General features: G+C 46.8%; 1 long non-coding RNA gene across 1 annotated transcript in view; it reads right to left on the bottom strand.

Moving 5' to 3' along the window:
- Positions 1-523: 523 nt before the first annotated feature.
- The window catches only part of LOC146064744 (uncharacterized), a 36,753-nt gene continuing 16,818 nt past the window's right edge, over positions 524-20,458 (bottom strand). The window contains exons 2-3 of the long non-coding RNA XR_014471848.1: positions 1,642-1,718; positions 524-1,270 (exon numbers count right to left, since the gene is read on the bottom strand). This is a non-coding gene — a long non-coding RNA (uncharacterized LOC146064744). The remainder of the gene's footprint in view (positions 1,271-1,641; positions 1,719-20,458) is intronic.

Raw genomic sequence — 20,458 nt, 5'->3', positions numbered from 1 at the left:
TTTTGGGGTGCAGGCCAGTCCAATACCCTTGCCCCACAGTGACTTTATTCAGATACAGAACACAGCACCATTCCCTTTATGTGTAAACAGGTCAAGGAGAATTTCCAAGCCTAATACAAAAATCCTGGATTATGTTGCATAACCTCACATTTTTGTAGGTTATGCATTGTTGCAAACTGTCCCCACATCCATCGGATTCAGTATTGAATCCCGGCGGTCGGGATCCCGGCGTTCAGAATCCCGACGCCGGAATCCCGACAGCCGAAATGCCGACAAGGGGGGGACGCGGATCGCCCCCCCTTGCGGGCTCGCTGCGCTCGCCACGCAGCGGGCCCGGTGCCTCGCTACGCTCGGCACACTAATTTATTCTCCCTCCAGGGGTGTCGTGGACACCCCAGGAGGGAGAAAGTGTCGGCATTTCGGCGGTCGGGATTCCGGCGTCGGGATGCTGAACGCCGGGATCCCGACCGCCGGGATCTTAACTGCATCCCCATCCATCACCTGTCACTTCTGAAATGCAAACTTGGTTGGGAGAGGCGTGAGTGGTTGGAACAGAGGTGGGTGTAGTGGAATGGAACATCGAAGGCCTAATCCAGATCCTACTCATGGAATAAATGGCATGACTTGCAATGGGTTGCACAATGATAGCATGAACGGGTAAATATGAGAGTTGTTAAAGACTTGACGCCAAATGTAATAGGGTCTGAGTTTTTTTGTGCGGGACTAAATCGCACATTAAAAGAAATATGTTTGTCCCAAAGCTCAGCCAATGTAATGCCAATGCTAATTTTTTTTGTTCAAGTCTACTACATTGTAATGTGAGTTTCATACGAGTTTTGACAGAAGCATGCACAGATCAGTTCATGCCTCTGTCGGGAAAAGTAAAGCAATCAGGGAGACTTCAGGTAGACTAGAACCGGAATGGTGACCGGAGTGGAATTGGAATGGTGGCCGAAATAGATCTGTTATTGGAGGCGGGCTAGAATTGTGAGATGTCCAGACTGAAACCAGTATTAAAGGCATACAGGAACCAGAAGGTGGCCCAGCTGGAATTAATCATGGAGCTGGACTGGGACCAGATGGCATCTGGACTGGAACTGGTAACTGGAAAGGAAGCTGATTGGAAAGAAGAGTCAGGTGTAGTGGTCGGAGTGGAGAAGACTGGATCAGCTGACATATTCCATCATGTTGGAGTGTCAGCAGGAACTCAAGCGTGCATGAAGACATCAGAGCACAATGTGAAGGCCCGAGATGCAGTGACTATAAGAGACTGGGAGAGTAAGTAAGGGTAAGTAACCCAGCTCAGAACTCTGGAGTGTGTCTACACATGTACACTGTCTTATACCCACACAACTGTTTATTATTCTTTTTGTAAAAGAAAAGAAAAAGAGGATGTAGATGTATACTATATGTGAGTGGCTGAAGTTGCATCATTGTCATTGTAATACAGTAAGTTCCCCGGTAGTTCTTCTGTAGCTTCAGCAACATTACAGGTACAGTAGTAAAGACACACTTCTGAAGCTCTCCAGAGTCCTGTGGTGATTTGCATACAGACCACTTGGACAATATCTTGGACATGCAAAAATGAGAAAGAAACAGAACAAGAAGGTGACAAATGGATAACATATAGACTCTCCTTACATTTCTGGGATATATCTGAGACCTCTCCTTCCCTTCGTATTGGTGTCTGTTCTTCTCTGGTCTTTCTCATTGTCAATCTGTTTAGGTTAAAAACAAACACCTGGGCTGATATTCAATTATCTGCAGTAGTTTACCATGAGTAATAAATCGTCCAGTATCTATTCAATTAGCCCTGAAAGATGGACGCTATGGGTATTTTTTTTCACCAGCATCAGGGGGTGATGCACTAAAGCGATATAGTGGTCAAAACACAGTTTTCAGGGTTTTTACCACATTACCCACGCACTTCGGGGTTTCACATTGCAAAAGCTGGTGTTATCCTATAGAATACCTTAGGGCTTTACTTCACCACTGTGTGTGAGGGACCTATCACAGATCCCTCCCAGCATGCCCCACAGCCGCCACCGTCTCTCATGCGCAGAGAAACTCTGGGGTTGTAGACCCAGAAGTCCAGTAACGAAGCCGCATCATAAAGGACAGCTCTTATCGGAAGAGCTGTCCTTTGCGTTAATAATCACATATGTTAGTGCACATGCGATTATGAACAATGCAATATATCCTTCGAAGGGTAGCGGTATGCACCCACGAATTTTAGTGAATCTCCCCCTCAGACTGGTGAAAGGAAATCTCCAATATCACACAAAGTTAACGGGCATTAATATACCTGCCGGGAGAAGTCAGGAGGCTAATTGAATAGCCATGTTAAAAGAATATATATATTTTGTGGTGCGCAATCAACAGCTGCTGGCACAGGGTTGTCAGACCCTAATTGGTAGGAAAGATAAAAATAAAAAGATGTGCAAGCGCTGTCTAATCATTGGTACAGCCAGCGCTGGCACATCTTTTTATTTTTATCTTGAATAGCCATGTTAAAGCCTGAGGCAACTCCCACCAATTACCCATGGTAAAGTACCGTGGGTAATTGAATATCGGCCTTGTTATCTTACCCTTTAAAAAGTCAAATTTCCTTTTGTTCTTCTGACCAGTTGAAAATTCAAATAAATAATACAAATAAATGGCGGCAGCCGCACTTGTTAGAATGTACATTTATTGTAAAATACAGTAGGTATTTAAATGTTAGCGATGCATCACTACAAGGAAAGGGTTACATTCAGCTGGCACACGGTACAGCATTACAGTCTAGACAATGTTGGAAAGCCCTAATGTTCAGTCACATTGATTTTTGTTGCAATGCCGCTGTAAAATAGCTTGCATTTGTCAGCACTGCAACCCATTTATCACAGGTCAGCCAAGCTACATAACAGCTTCAAATCCTGCCGTGTCCTAGAGTTTTATATCATCAGCAGATTCAACTTGCACATTACCCTACTGCAGTCCTTTTCCACTCCAACGATATTGTCATTAAAGGACTATGGGCCTTATCCTAGTTCACTCTTAGAGACAAATTCCTTCTTAGATGGACAAAACCATGTGTACTGCAGGTGGGGCAGATGTTACTTGTGCAGAGAGAATTAGATTTGGGTGGGGTTTTTCTTCAAAGTGAGATCTATATTGCAGTGTAAACATAAAGCAGCAAGTATTTACCCTGCACAGAAACAAAATAACTCACCCAAATCTAATTCTATCTGCACCTGTTACATCTGCCCCCTGCAGTGCAAATGTTTTTGTCCATCTGAGAAGGAATTTGTCTCTAAGAGTGACCTAGAATAAGGCCCTAAATCTGATGGCCTCCTTCAACCCTGCTTCAACTTTTCCAGAGGCATCCTTAAAGTGTAGTCGTCACCAATAACAGAGTAAGTGCTTCATTTGTGGATGGGAGTAACCAGGGCTATTTTTGTGCAGGCTCCAGCAGGAACTGTGGCCCTTATTCTAGTTCACTCTTTCTGACAAAATATTTCTTAGATGGACAAAACCATGTGCACTGCAGGTGAGGCAGGTGTTACTTGTGCAGAGATAATTAGATTTGGGTGGGGTTTTACACCTGCCTCACCTGCAGTGCACATGGTTTTTTCCATCTAAGAATTATTTTTGTCAGAAAGAGTGAACTAGAATAAGGGCCTCCATTCCTGCTAGAGCCTGCACAAAAATAGCAGACTTCTCAATAAAATTGAAAGTGTGGATTGGATTCTGTGATGGTTGAACAGGTAAGAACTTGGTTGCAGGCAGTGGCGGCTCCGAGTTTGGGCTGCAGCATACTCCAGAATTCAAACAGGGGAGTCACAACAACTGCAAGTGAGTCAGTTTGGAATGGCAGTTGGTGTGCCTCCCCTATTGAACTGCAATGAAGCAACACCTCTGGGCAGGGGCGTAACTAGATATTCGTAGGCCCCATAGCAAAAGTTTTTAAGAGCCCCCTATTTAGCAACTGATGGTCTTAAATGTGTGTAAAACGTTGCTTAAACAGTAAAAATAGGCCCCCTTCAGCTCCGGGCCCCATAGCAGCTGCACCCCTTGCACCTATGGTAGTTACGCCTTTGCCTCTGGGGCCTCCCCTGGTTGCAGGATAGAAAATGTAGGGTTGTAAAAAATGGGGTGCAGACCAGGGAAGGTCACAAGTGGTGCACCCCAGAAATCTGTACGGACCAGTGCTTTTTAGTATCTTTGCAAATGGCATTGAAGGAAAGTTTGCCTTTTTTGCAGGTCATAAAAAAGGTATGCAAAAGGAGGGGTATGCCCGGAGGGGTAAAACTGATAATGGAGGACCTACAGTAGGTAGAATATAGGAATGGGCAAGAGTATGGCATCTACAGTTTAATGCAAAACAAATGCAAAATCATGCACTTGGGTCTCAAAGGTTCAAAGGCTATAAATAGTGTCAATGGCACTATAATGAAAACTACCGAGGAAGAGAGGGATCTAGGTGTCACTATTTCAGGTGACTTAAAGGCAGGTAGGCAATGTAACAAAGCAATGAAGAAGTCAGATGCTTGGTTGCATAGGGAAAGGTATCAGCAGTAGAAAGAAAGAATAATGCCACTGTATAGGTCATTGGTACAACCTCATCTAGAGTATTGTGTTCAGTTCTGGAGGCCATATCTCCAGAAGGATATAAATACATTGGAGACTGTACAAAGAAGGGCAACTAAAATGGTGCATGGCCTACATCACAAAACTTACCTGGAAAGACTAAAATACCTTAATATGTATAGTTTAGAGCAGAGAAGGGAAAGGGGGGACATGATAGAAACTTTTAAATATATCAAGATCCAGGAGGGAAACATTCCCGTGCTGAAATTAGGAGGTAGGTTCAAAGGAAACTTGAGGAAAAATGACATTACCTAAAGGGTGGTGGATAGGTGGACTCGCCTCCTATCAGAGGTAGTATAGGCTAATACAGAGCAGGAATATTAACAAGCTTGGAATAGACATAAGAATATAAAGTACTTACAAGGAACGAAGGATAAAATAGGGCTGAGGTTCCAAAAAGGTAAATACGGGACAGACTAGATGAACCAAGTGGTTCTTATCTGCCATCCAATTCTGTATTTCTAACATGAGAATACAGTCTCTAAATCTCCAGCAATTTCATTAAATCCCAGATATTAATATTTTATAGAGTGAATGTTGGTTGAGTCAACAAAATAGATGAATACTGGTTCAGACAGGACCACATCTGCAATCATTGCTTGTAGGTGATAGGTAGGCTTATTTCCTGACTATTTAATATTCCTTTCTCCTTCGCGACATTCCCAAGACTCCATGGTTCTTGTATGGAAATGGCTTTCAGTTTTGTAATGCTGTATTGTTCCACGTTCCTTGGCTGAAATCATTCAGGATGACCTTATAATGACCCTGCTCTCTAAGACACACTGCTAATGTCATTTGCTGTGACGGACAATATTCAATCTGTAAAATCTGCAATCTTTATAATTCCCCCGGGCACTTGCTGTACAATGCATATTGATCTATTATGGGCAGTATAGCCATATATAATCTGCACTGCACACAAAACTGAAAATTTGAGGGACATTAACAAATTTTATAGTTAAAAAAAAACAAAAACAAACTTCCTCTAAGGGATAATATGCTCTATTTTTTTTTATCGTCCTATAAATGTTTTTTTTAAAAAACATTCGAGTCCAATTCATAAAACTATTCTGTTTATAAACTTCTTTAGTGGTCATATATAGGCAGAAAGCTTACAATAATGGTCATATGATACATGTAATACTTTGGTGGATCTACATTAAGGCCCATACCAGTGGCGTAACTAGAAATTTTGCGCCCCCTGCCAAAAAAGTTTCTAGCGCCCCCCCCCCCCCCCCCCCCATATATTAATTCATTTTTTTTGGTACTTGTGTAGATTCACGGCGCCACTGCGTGCACAGTGAAACTTTGAAACTTGGCAGTCTGCCAGACTCTGTTTACTGTGCGCGTGCCGCTCTAGCTGTTCTCAGCGCAGCGCGTGGCTGCTTTCCTTATGTAAGCTACGTTATCAGCATAGCGCTGGGCAGCAGCAGTGCACCCAGCGCTGACAGGTCACTGTGGTACTTGTAGTTCCACAGTGAAATAGGCAGTCCTGCGCACCGCTGACAACCCGGCAATTTAGACTCCTCCGGCAATTTAGAAGTCTAGATTTAGACGTCTAAATCCAGACTCCCTGCAAACCGCTAAGATGGGGGCATCTAAATTTAGATGGTAAAGCCTCTAAATTTAGTAGGGTCTAGGGGTACACTATTAAACCTGTTCACAATGACACTAGTCGACGTAACAGCTGTCGACCTTGTTAATTCCACTATCCACGCCAACCCGAAGCGTGGCGAGCGCAGCGAGCCCGCGAGGGGCTGCGGTACGCATCCTACGACCTTTTCATACCCCCACTATCCACGTTAAGGTGGAGTTGATTTTATAAAGTGTGGCGAGCGCAGCGAGGGGACGCGGATACCTTCACAGGTATCCGCGTCCCCTCGCGGGCTTCACAGGTATCCGTGTCCCCTCGCGGGCTTCACAGGTATCCGCATCCCCTCGCGGGCTTCACAGGTATCCGCGTCCCCTCGCAGGGCTCGCTGCGCTCGCCACGCTTCGGGCTCGGTGGCTCGCTGCGCTCGCCACACTTTATAAAATCAACTCCACGCCAATGTGGATAGTGGGGGTATGAAAAGGTCGTAGGACGCATACCGCCGCCCCTCGCGGGCTCGCTGCGCTCGCCACGCTTCGGGTTGGCGTGGATAGTGGAATTAACAAGGTCAACAGCTGTTACGTTGACTAGTGTCATTGTGAACAGGTTTAATAGTGTACCCCTAGACCCTACTAAATTTAGAGGCTTTACCGTCTAAATTTAGATGCCCCCATCTTAGCGGTTTGCAGGGAGTCTGGATTTAGACGTCTAAATCTAGACTTCTAAATTGCCGGAGGAGTCTAAATTGCCGGGTTGACAGCGGTGCGCAGGACTGCCTATTTCACTGTGGAACTACAAGTACCACAGTGACCTGTCAGCGCTGGGTGCACTGCTGCTGCCCAGCGCTATGCTGATAACGTAGCTTACATAAGGAAAGCAGCCACGCGCTGCGCTGAGAACAGCTAGAGTGGCACGCGCACAGTAAACACAGAGTCTGGCAGACTGCCAAGTTTCAAAGTTTCACTGTGCGCGCGGTGGCGCCGTGAAACTACACAAGTACCATTTTTTTTACCTACATGCTCGTTGCCGGGGATTTCCATGCTCGTTGCCATGGATTGCAGGCACTGTACGCACTGAGCTCCCCTGACAGAGAGAGAGGGGGAAATATGGTCAGAGAGGGGGGGAGATGAAGGGCAAGGAGAAGGGAACATATGGTGGCCAGGGAGAGGGGGATAGATGCTGGGCAGGTAGAGGGTGGTACATATGTGTGGAGAGAGAGAGTGGTGCAGATGTGGGGAGAGGGGGCAGAGGGTGGGGAGGAGACAGATGCTGGGAAGGTGGGGACAGGTGCTGGACAGAGAGGGATTGGAGGACAGATAATGGGCAGTAAGAGGGGGACAAATCCTGGGCAGAAAGAGATGGGGTAAAGATAATGGGCAGTGAGAGAGGGACAGATGCTGGGCAGGGAGAGAAGGAGATATGCTGGGCAGAGAAAGGGGGGGATGAATGGCAAAGAAAGGGGGGAAAGATGATGGGCAGAGAAAGGGGGGAGAGATGATGGACAGAGAAAGGGTGACAGATGCTGGGCACCTAACACATGTACACTGGGACTGAGACACTTTCTCTCTGCTGCTCCCTCCCTGCAGGCTTTCCGGCTCCTCTTCTCAGACTTCTCCAGCGTGTGACGTGATGACGTCCCACGCATAGGAGGAGCTGAAGCTGAGGCAGGGACCAGCAGACACTGCTGCTTCCCCTGCCTCTGACACTCCATAGCAGGCCGTGCCCCCGCCCGCCCACCCGCCCTCCTATTGGACAGCCCGCCCGCACTCCATCCCTCCCATTGGACAACCCACCCGCCCTTCAAATAATGTTTTTTTTTTTATTGACAGACACATTGTCATGGCTGCATGCTTCGACTCATCTGTGATCAGCGAGCACACGGGCAGTGGCAGGCGGCCGTGGGACAACAAGCAGGCAGCCGCATCTCTATGTAGTGTAGCATGACAGACTCACTGATGATCGTTTTTTACACTCACTCAGTGCGCCGGCCACCGGGCGGGTGCCGGCGCCCACGCAGCCCTTACTACCCCAAGTAGCAGCGGGGGCTGCCTGACAGTATCTACGCCACTGGCCCACACACACTGGGCAGCTTTGAGCTGAAAGCTGCTCAAAACAGCATGTTTGAGCGGCTTTCAGCTCAAAGCCGCCCAGTGTGTATGCCCCGGCGATGAACGCTGCTGCACGCTCCCGCATCATCGCCGGGAAAGCCGTTTATCTGCTGGTATTACCTGCAGATGAGCGGCTTTGAGGTGGCTTTGCATATGCAAAGCCGTCCGACCACGCTGACGGCACCGGGCAAGGGGAAAGCCGCTCAGTGTGTACTCACTGAGCGGCTTTCCCCCCAGTGATGATAGTGATCATCGCTGTCCATACACGCTGGGCATAATCGACTAGTGTGTATAGTCCTTTACACGGCAATGGGTATATTTAGTACTATTGAAGATCGGATGTTGCCAATAACAACCATTCAGATTCTGGGGGGTATTCAATCTTGGCCGAATTCACGCCCGTTTCTCGACAATCTGCAGCTGTATACTCACCAACACACCCACTTTTCGCCACTCAAAATGCAAAATGATAGTTTATTAGCAATAAGACAAAGATTGAGGGGGCTATGTAAAAACCGGACCCGGACTAGACTCTGGACCGCCGGGCAGGACATCAAAATCTGCAGTCCGGAGCTTTTAGGGTCCGGTCCGGGGGTTGTCTTGTCCAGGGGGGTCCCTGTGATAGCTATCATCAGGGAAATGGGGGAGGGGAGATTACAGCCTCCCCGTGTGGTCCGGACCGTCCGGTTTTTGCTACATGCCCGGACCATACAGAGAGACTTTATTCTACCCCTCCTCCTCTACCTGGTGACAGGTGTCACAGTCAGCATCCCCGGACAGGACACCCCCCGGACCGGATGCTTTGAGCCTCCTATGAAGAATTTGATATCTGGTCCGGCGGTCCGGGGGTATTGTCCTGGTCCGGTTTTTACCCATACCCAAGATTGAGTACTACTATCCCTGTGCAAACCTCACTGTTGTTTTGTGTCATCTCAGTCTCCCCTTGGATCGTAGAAGATAATGGAAGGATGCAAGTTGGTGACAAGACACAAGCACCAGAAGGTGTTTTGGAGCCTGGGTGGATGTTGCAGTCCAGTAATGCACACTGATAGGTTCCAAAAGGATATCCTGGGTAGCATCTCCTCTGCTCCTGAGTCACTGTAGAAATCCAATCGTTTTGAGCCTCCTATGGCTCTTCTTTAAGGGCTAGCTTGCACATCGCTTGCCATGCCCCTGTAGTGATGGAAGATGGGGTTGTGGCCTGAAGCTGAGGCCTCCCCACCAAGCCATACCCCCTATGACACAAGCCACACCCCTTTTAGGGGGTGCGTGCGTCCCGATTTCACCGGTGGTGTGTGGGAGTGGCTCTTCATTCTACTGGTAGTGCCATCGGGAGGTTGTGGGGATGGCTCGATAGTCCATTCCTATATTATTGATGACTCATTGAAGCAGGTGAACATTAAAGAGAGAAGGGGTCCAAGACTTATGTGAAGGCTGAGCTTAGAAGATTGCCTAAAGCAGTGGTTCCAAAACTGTGTGCCTAGGCTCCCTTCGGTGTCTCGGAGTACTTGCAGGGGTGCCTCAGGTTGGTGGTCCAGAACCAATTCAAATTAATTATGGTCAATGAAATAGGCAAAATCAGTGGTTGTGGCTTCCATTTATAAAATATGTGGGTAAACAGAAGTTATCCTGTTCCCCACCACATAACTGGACCTAAGGATAAAATGTAATCACAACTAATATTTGTTTCTGAAATTCTCAGTAACAAACTTTTGGTCTAGGGGGTGCCATGAAAAATATTCTGATACTGTAGGGTGCAGTGATTCAAAAAGTTTAGGAACCACTGGCCTAAAGCATTCTATGAGAGCACAGCTACTGCAGTTCCACTCTTGGCCATTGTGTGCGCTGTAGAGCTCTACCATTCTTACTGACATTACTACTGTAAATTCAACCTTTTTGTCATAGATTAATGTTTCATTCACGTAAAACTTCCTCAGCAAATGGTCAATAAATGATGAAAATCACATTAAAATTCATCCAGCGGTTCTTGAGATTAGCCTGAACAGACAGATAGAAAACCCCAGGAAATTTATTTTATATAGAGAGAGTGAGATTTACTGGCAAACATTCATTTTTAGTTAATGTGCACACTTTTCCCATAAAAAAAAATAATATTGTATGTTCAAGTTTATCTGTGCCATTCAGGTGGTCAACCTGGAGATTTCAAGATGAAACAACTCTATAGGCAGCTGTTATTTTAGAGCTTATCCTAGAAATCAAATATCAATTATCGGAACCATGCCCCCAGCCTGCACACTTTAACCTATCTATCCCATCCAGAGAGGCACCGTGGTTTTGGGCAAGTATTTTAGTCCTGGGTTCCAATCAAGGGAGGCCCCAGAGGGGGGCTGCAGTGCAGTTCAAAATTCAAATAAGGGAGGCACAGCAACTGCCACTACTGCCATTCCCAACTGTCTCACTGGCAGTTGGTTTGGCTGTGGACTGTACTGCACCCCCACCTCTGGAGCTGCCACCGGTTCCATTTCAGCTCAAACCCGGGACACAGCCCATTCCCATTGCAGCTCTAACCCAGGTTATTTTCAGGTCAGCGCCATTTACACTGCACACGGGTGCAGTCCCTCTTCTCCCGATGCTTGGAGATTATATTAACTGACTCTCTAAACTGTAAATTTACACTGCAACTCACCAGTGTTCTTCCATGTCGCTATACACTTTGGATTCTGACGCCACTGATTCTCAGGTCACTGGATCTGAATCTTTTTATGGAGAGTGGAAAAGGGCTGTATGTTGTATACTGTAAAAAGTACAGGTCGAGTCTCCCGTATCCGTAGATCTGTTATCCGAAATATTCCAAAAACCGTGTTTTTAAAAAAAATATTTTTGTTTTGTTTTGTTTATTTTTTCCCCCTGCCCCTTTTTTCATACTTACCAAGTCCCCCAATGTCCACAGCGGCCTTCAGGATCTTCTTCAGCGTCTTCAGCTGTCCCAGGAGTGCATTGCACGAGTTTGCGGGTGCGCCGGTGACATCACTGGCGTGCCCGCGAACTTGCGCAATGCACTTCTGGGACCGCTAAAGAGGATCCTAAAGGCCTCTGTGGACGCCGGGGGACACTGTGGGTGTCGTAGGACCATAAGGGCACCACCAGGGGACCAGGTAAGTATCACAAAACAAACATTCCAAAAACCGTAAATATCCCTTATCCAAAATTCTCGTGGTCCCAAGCATTTCGGATAAGGATACTCGACCTGTACTATTTTGTACCGCTCCCATGAACAACAGAACCATAGGCATTTAACCAGTTTGCATATGTAGTTAAAAGAACATGAATGCTACTTAAACCAAATGTTGACTAAACCCATTTGTAGTTGTGTTCTATGTCAGAGTTGCTGTAATTAACGAAAAATGGAATGATTGCTTTTCGAAATAACGGATTTAACAAATTACAGATGTATTTGTTGACTGTATCTTAAAAGCACTTTTAGCAATCAGGGGTAATGAGTTGAATTTTTAAGCATCGGATTAGGGAAAACACTTGGAATTTGAAAAATTATTTTAAAATAGCAAAGTATTCAAATTTTGAACATGTTTAAGAATAAAATTGCTCTGCGGAATCCTGCAGACTATCCCATCCCTTTCATGTATTGTCTACAGTACACAAAACTCCATGGGTGTCTGTCATGCATTCTTCATAAGCTGACTCTGTGGGGGGCCAGGGTACATTATAGATGCATTAATTCAGTTGATTTAAAAATAAACAGTTTTCCCGAGAGGAAACAAATACGCACTAATAGTTTCCTTTAGCATCAACAAGTGAGTAATATACGACTTGACTCAATAACGACGTTTCTGGGAAGTGATCTACATTATTTTAGAAATCAAGGAAAAGTATATAGTGAGATGAAAATAAATGTTTCACGTATTGGAGAAACTGAACCAGTAACGGACATGAAGATGCAGCAGGAACACGCGTCTTAAAAAAAAAAAAAAAGTATTATTATAGAGATAGTGAAATGTGCATATAAACATTCACTTGGTGAATGCACAATAACTAATTGAAACAGTAAAATCTGCAGTGATTATAGATATGTAAATGAGATGCAAATAGACAGCTTTCTCACCCATTCTCAATATGCAAAGTATTCTGACCAAATGATTTCAGGATGGTAACTCCTATTGTAACCGGTTTCAGGTCAGTGGTGTGAGAGTGTTCTTACTTATGAATTATGCATGTGGCAGGAACAAGCTTTACAATGAAATAAATGGTGTTCTAGAAAAGTGCTTTTTGCAGTTGTCAGTTATGAAGCTCTTCTAGAATTCAGCTTTTGGGTGATTCGTTTGTGTAAAGATCCTTTATATGAAGTTATTTTACAATAAAATTGTGGTTGGTGCTGTATCCGCTCTTATTTTATAGAATAAAATAAGGGGCTTGTGCCAGCCACTTACTGTCAGGGCAGCCGAGAGGAGGGGGGGGGGGGGGGGGTACTAATTACCTGGGCCCAGGCTTGCAGGACCCCTCCCTTCCCCCTCTGTCCCTCCCAGGTAGCAACAGCAGCACAAACTTCTACAGCATGTGCTGTGCTGTCAGCAGGCTCAGCATGAGTGTCTCACTGACAGCGTGAGAGGTCATGCTGAGAATGCTGTCAGCCCAGCACATGCTGTAGGTGTGTGCTGCTCCTGAGATTACAGTTTTTAGAGTTTTCTTTCACCCTCCTCTAAACACTTTGGGGGCGTGGTCTAAGTGCGGGAGGTGCCCACACCTCCCACACTTAGGCCACGCCTCCAAAAATTTTCCTGGGCCCGGCATTCCTCTCGGCTGCCCTGCTTACTGTATAATGTGTTCCCAAAATGAGCCAGAGTGAAGGGATGACTACACTGCTACCAGTCCTTCTACTGTACATAGGTGCTTTGGGGGATATGTGTCAAAAAATGCTGTAAATTCCAGAGGCAATTGGGGTAATTCAGACTTGATTGCACAGCTGCGATTTTACAGGCTAGTTGATAATCGATAGACTGCTTATGTGTTGGGGCCATAGTACACATGCGCAGGGGTGCCGACCGGTTGGCCGCACCCAGTAAAATGGAGGGGGGTGTGGCCTCTAGAAGGGGCCACTGGGAGGGGGCTTGGTCACGACACGTGAAAAACATAAATGAGAGGGAGAGAGAGGATAGGTTGCCGCTGGGAAGAGTGGGACCTGGGACCCTCCAGCAGACCCAGACCTGGGTAAAATTTACCCACTCCCCCCTCTGGACGCCACTGTGCATGCGAGAGGTCGTTCTGCCAAAAATCCTGCTACTTTTTTATCACTGGCCATATACAGTACAAGTTGATTGACAGGTAGCCAGCATTTTGGGGTGGTAATTGGATATTTTCTGGGAGTTTCACGGACAATGCAGACGTGTTAGGAGTTTAAAGGGAAGTAGTGTCAGGTCCGCTCCAGCCCCGAACAGCCTGTTTCTATGGCAGGCGCCGAATAAGTCCTGCATGTACAGTATGTTATCATTGTCATCCTTGCTGGCAGGTCGCCAGAACGTATGCGCTGGCGACCCGCCAGCAGCCACGCCAGCGAGGAGACTGAGACGCGCGTGCGTCTCACGCGCACGCGCGTCTCAGTCTCCGTCGCTAGCGCGACGGAAACCCTGTCCGTCTCCGCCTCAGGGAGACGGACAGGGTTAGGGGGGGTTAGGGGGGGGTGCGGGCAGGCGGCGGGGACCCCGGGTTACCGCCGGCAAGCCGGCGGGGACCCGGGGAACGAATGGAAGCGCCGTCGGAAGGGGACGCGCGCGCCTCTCGTATATAGTGTGGCGAGCGTAGCGAGCCACCGAGCCCGAAGCGTGGCGAGCGGACGCGAATACCTTCACAGGTAAACGTGTCCCTTCGCGGGCTTCACAGGTATCCGCGTCCCCTCGCGGGGCTCGCTGCGCTCGCCACGCTTCGGGCTCGGTGGCTCGCTGCGCTCGCCACACTATTCTATTCTCAACTCCACGCCGACGTGGATAGTGGGGGTATGAAAAGGTCGGAGGACGCGTACCGCCGCCCCTCGCGGGCTCGCTGCGCTCGCCACGCTTCGGGTTCGCGTTGATCGTGGGGTGGCGTAAAATACTTTTGGGGGGACATTTCACTGTTCAGGGGTGTTTTGGGGGGTTTATGGCCCATTTAACATTGTTCCCTATGATGATTTGGGTAAATTGACCCATTTAACATTGTTTCCTATGGGAAATCGGGGGCATCGCGGCTAAATTGAGGCATTTAACATTGTTCCCTATGGGGAAATCGCGGGCATCGCGTCGCGACCATCGCACCCGATTTTTTAGTGCTTGCGATGGCCGCGATGCCCCCGATTTTTCCTCACGATGCCCACGATCATGATCGTTGTGGCCGTGCTAGGAAACAAGTACCAATATGTGTACTCTGTTCTCCTCTCTGCTTAGGGTGGGCTCTCCCTAGAAAGGAGGACAGTCTAACTGTGTACCTGTAGTACTACTGTTTCCTCTGTGCTGGGGCCTACCTCTGGTGCTGTGCTGTAATATACATGAATAATTAATTATATTATATATAGTCCACTGGTGCTGCCTGCACTGAATCTGCCAGTATTATTTAGTTACTCAGTCCACTGTTGCCACTGGCAGTGCTACTGCCTACCTAGTGTACCTACCTAGTACATTCTAGGCTGCTATATCTAATTTAATAAAAAAATAATACTTGTGCTGTGTGGGACTGTAAAAAATTATTCCATGCTGCTGGTGCACTGACGTGTGCCACTGAGTGCCACTGCCAAGCAGTACCTAATATAAAATTAATTATTATAAATTCTGCTGGTGCACTGCATAAAGCTACTGGTGGTGTGTAATATAACTAACTACCTTTCGTGGTGACCACTGGCAGTGCTACTGCCTGCCTGCCTACCTACCTAGTAGTTTATTTTATCTACCTACTAGGCTGCTATATTATTAATACTTAATTAATTGATATATATATATAGTCCACTGGTGCTGCCTGCACTGAATACTGTGAATAGAGGTTGCCAGTATTATTTACTCAGTCCACTGTTGCCACTGGCAGTGTTACTGCCTAAGTGTACCTAGCTAGTAGTACAACAACATACTAGGCTGCTATATCTAATTTAATTAAAAAATAATACTTGTGCTGTGTGGGACTGTAAAAAAGAATTCCATGCTGCTGGTGCACTGACGTGTGCCACTGAGTGCCACTGCCAAGCAGTACCTAATAATAAAATTAATTATTATAAATTCTGCTGCTGCACAATACTAGTATTGCTGACGTATATACCTGTCTTGTGCCTAGTACTGTCTTATCTACCTGTCTGGTGCCTAGTACTGCCGTATCTACCGTCTGGTCTGGGGCTCACTGCCTAATACTGCCGTATCTACCGTCTAATCTGGGGCTCACTGCCTAATACTGCCGTATCTACCGTCTGGTCTGTGGCCCACTGCCTAATACTGCCACATCTACCTGTCTGGTCTGGGGCTCACTGCCTAATACTGCCGTATCTACCTGTGTGGTCTGGGGTCCACTGCCTAATACTGCCGTATCTACCTGTCTGGTCTTGGGCCACTGCCTAATACTGCCGTATCTACCTGTCTGGTCTGTGGCTCACTGCCTAATACTGCCATATCTACCTGTCTGGTCTGGGGCTCACTGCCTAATACTGCCGTATCTACCTGTGTGGTCTGGGGTCCACTGCCTAATACTGCCGTATCTACCTGTCTGGTCTGGGGCCACTGCCTAATAATGCCGTATCTACCTGTCTGTTCTGTGGCTCACTGCCTAATACTGCCATATCTACCCAGATAGGGGTCTTTTTGGGGCCTAGTTTTTTAAACTGCCTTCCTGTCTGCCGCTGCAGTGCCACTCTTACATGAGCCACGTGTCTGTGCCGCACACTTGTGTGGCTTAGCATAGTTATCCAGCTACAGTACCTTGGTGCAACCTTTTTCCCTAAAACAATATTGTGAGGTGTGAGGTGTTCAGAATAGACTGGAAATGAGTGGAAATGAATGTTATTGAGGCTAATATAGTGTAGGAGCAAAAAAAAATCTGCTTTTTTTAACAAAAAAATCAGAACCCAAAACCCAAAAAATTCAAACACAAAACACTTAGGAGGTGTTTTGCCAAAACCCATTAGAACCCAAAACCTCAAGGTAATCAGAACCCAAAACCCGAAAAGTGGCCGGTGCACATCCCTAGTTAGAATAAGACAGCGCTTTTTGATATATACCTTCTTCTACTGTCTAAATAAAAACACAAAATACACGTCATCCAGATAGAGCGACAATGTATAGGACGGCATTCATTAAGTCGTCTTCCTGTCCGCAATCTGTACTACTTGAGGAACACACTGGCAGACTTGCACTAAGTAAGTGCTGCCTGCAGGGTGTTCTGATAAAGGTATCATATGAAATAAGCCTACAGTCAATTTGGCTATATATGAGGACACCGACAGAGTGCACTCACTGAGTAAGTGCCGCTCACTGTATGTCCGGCAAGCCAAGATATCATAGACTAATAATCGGCAGCTAATTTAAGCCATATACTAACTCCAGCATACCATACCTATTGAGAGACACACGGGCAGACTTACACATCATCAAACTGTGGAGTAGAATTAGCAAAAATCCAGCAGGATTAATAATTTCTAAACTCTGAGAACAGCTCTGGATGCTTTGTGTTTAATGACATTTGAGTATTGAATATACATTTTATCCTAAGTCGGTCTTCTCAGCTGTATCACACACACGATAAGAGCAAAGATTATCCCCAAGCCTAAAATAATTTAGAAATACAACCACTAAAACTGTCACTCTCTATACTCAGCACTTGCTATAAAGGGCGGTATTCAATGAGCCTGATTCGCCATGTTTTTATGGCGAATTTGTGCTGTTTGGCGAATTTTTGACTTAAACGGTGAATCACCCTATTCAATGACCAGATGGCGAATACATTTCAAGGTTTTTTTCGCCATGATTCACCGAGTAGCAATCGCTATCTTTTTATGGAGAAGTGGAATGTGAACTTTTAAAATAAAGTGTTTGGTTTTTTACATTTGGTGTAAAAAAATCAGGAATTTTATTCTGAGGAGGGGCATGCTATTTTTATTCATGTGCTGTAAGCACATGAATATATATTTAATTTTAAAAAAATATATATATTTTTTTTTACACTGACCAGCCAGCAGGGGGCGCCGGAGCTGAGCCGCTCATGAGATATTCATATATTCACTGCACCCGATCGTTACATATGCATGATCGGGTGTAGTGAATATACCCGGTCCCCTGCTGGCACCCCCGGGGGGCAGCCTGTGCTGCCTGGCACCCGGGGAGCCCACCTCCCCCCCACATACGCTCTGGGGCAGGCAGAGAGACTTCCATCTCCCTGCCTGCCACCGTCAGGAGCTCATGTTCGCCAGTCAGGGGCAGCGAGCCCCTGACTCGTTGAATACAGGATTCGCTGCACCTCGCTGATATTCACATTGAATACCGCCCAAAGTGTTGTAAATCTCTCTCTGCTACAAAATATGACACAGATAGTGTAAATTTGTTGCAATTGATTCCCAGGCTATTTAGCCAGCATTAGGGGAAAACGTGAGAAATAAACCATATGCCACAGCAAAACAAATCCACAACTAATAATGAATGAACACTGAGACTGTATAAATCAAAATTGTTTATTCTAATGTGCCACCTGCTCACCACCTTTTTTAAAAAACACTTGATTGTCTCGTTGTGTCTTTATCTCACTTTGTGTTAAATGTGTTTTTTATATTTCGCAGCTATCTTACTAATACTCAATAAAAGTAAAATGTTAACAATATAGGTGCACCAACAAAAAGGACATACTGTTCTTCTTCTTCCTCCTTATATCAATCTTTTGTCCTATGGTTGCACACCTTCATGATAAATAGACAAATATTATTGTCCAATTTCAATAGAGGGTCCTACTTCTCAATCAAAAAGATTATAAAAATATTTTTTTTGTCCTGTGCGATTGACACATTTCTTGTCTCCGCCAAATTGTGAAGGGATGGCGACTAGGTATTTATGTGTAACACATGTTTTACCTAGTATAGGTTTTAGTTAATAGTTCTTTAGTACCTCCACTCAGAGGCGTAACTAGGAGTTTGTGGGCCCCATAGCAAAATATTCAAAGGTGTCCCCCCCCCCATTGCTGTCACTGCGAGGAGAGGAGATGAAGAAAAACAGTGTATTGGAGAGTCAGTTAGAGAGGGGGTGAGAGAGACCATTTCAGAGGGAGAGAGATAGAGGGAGAGAGATAGAGGGAGAGAGATAGAGGGAGAGATATGGAGAGAGGGAGAGAGTGTCAAAGATAGAGTGTAAGTGAGAGAGGGAGATGAAGGAGGGGGGGTAGACTGACAGACAGAGCACCATGTAGTAAGACAGAATAACAGAAAGAAGGAGGGTGCAGCATAGACAGACAGAAAGGTGGTGAGCATAGATGGTCAGACAGAGCACCACATGGGGGGAAAGAGAGACAGAATGGGGGGCATAGACAGACAGAAAGGTGGGGGGAGTACTAGAAAGATGGACCATGGTGGGACAGACTCACAGACAGATGGGGGGGAAGGTTGTTCTCACCATCCCCAGGTCTGTATCGTCCACTTCCTCTCCTTCATGGTGTGGCTTGGGGCAGTGGCAGCAGCAGAAGCGGCTCCTTGCAGCGGGTCCTCCTTGGAGCATCGCCGGGCAGCAGCGGGTCCCATCTCCCCACACAGTCAGGGGTAGATTTATGATGTGGTAAGTGGGGCATATGCGCTATCCGCCTGCGCTAAAGCAGGGGATAGCGCTTCCCCTGATGTATGAAACCCGCGAAGCGGGTGATTATCGTGTGGCGGTATGGGGGTGGAGGGCTAACGTCTGTGCATTGAGCTCCAGGCTCATACCTTATTTATGAAGCTGGCCGCTGGCCGCGCGCTTCTTCTTTGTGCTTTATTTACATCGCCAGAATTTTCTGGCGCTGTGGGTCTCCTGTAAGAAGTTAGGTGCCGCTTGTTGTTGTTGCGCAGGGTATACACAGCATCCCAGCATCCCCTGGGAACATTACCCGGCGCATGCGCAGTTTTAATTTGAAGCCGCCGGAGACCAACAAGCGGCACCTAACATGGAAAACTGCGCATGCGCCGGGTACGTTTTGTGAGAAAAAGTATCCTGCGCATGCGCAGATAACAGGCGGACGGCAGCGCAGGAAACGTTATTGGAGGCAGCGTATCCTCGGCAGCAGGGGATAACGCACTCCCATAACGAAGTTCACTCTAATGATAAATTTGGGCGAATTGCAGGGGAGCTTCACCACGTTAAAGTGGTGAAGCGAACCTGCGCCCATAAGGAACGTTAGGGCACAATTGATAAATCTACCCCACAGGGTGGTGGCTCTGTGTAGTGTGCTGCTCTGGGAGGCAACCGCAGCGGGACGCCAGGACCGCTCCGCTGACAGCGCTTGGCTCTGGGAGGCAATAGTAGTCGGTCTCCTCTGCCAGGGAGGAGTGGCAGCTGGTCTCTTGCGCAAGGGAGCAGCTCCGGGCAGAAACAGCAGCAGGTCCCCTCCTTCGTCGGGGAACAGAACAGCTCCGGGCAGCAAATAAACAGTCCCCTCCTCTTTCCCCATGGCACCGCCGTCACAGCCAGGCACTGGCAGGCAGCCGGCAGGTGAGCAGCGGTGGGACGACTTCTGCTGTACTAACGGCTTCCGGGCAGCGGTTCTGGCACTCCCCCTTCCTCCCTTGCACTAAAAATACTGTCCCCGGACCCGCGGCTTTACTATATTTAGGGGGAAATAAAAATAGCACAATAAAGGGTGCAGGAGATAACATGCTAGGATGAAATTTAGGTACTTATGTAATATCTGGACTCCCATTTTTCTTATGAGACCGTGTCCCCTCGCGGGGCTCGCTGCGCTCACCACGCTTCGGGCACGGTGGCTCGCTGCGCTCGCCACACTATATAAAATCAACTCCATGCGTAGTTGGATAGTAGGGGTATGAAAAAATGGGGTGCATTTAACATGGGAGTCCAGATAATACATAAGTACCGAAATTTATAACAACATACAATAAATATTTGATACAAGACCACTCTATACCCTTTCTTCTTTATTCGTCTTCAGGCTTCTTTACACGAAATGATTAAGATCACTA

The sequence above is a fragment of the Crinia signifera genome, chromosome 3 (assembly GCF_055691185.1).
Source record: "Crinia signifera chromosome 3, ASM5569118v1, whole genome shotgun sequence".
In the NCBI taxonomy this organism is placed as follows: Eukaryota; Metazoa; Chordata; class Amphibia; order Anura; family Myobatrachidae; genus Crinia; species Crinia signifera.
This window is presented reverse-complemented; position numbering and strand designations above follow the sequence as displayed.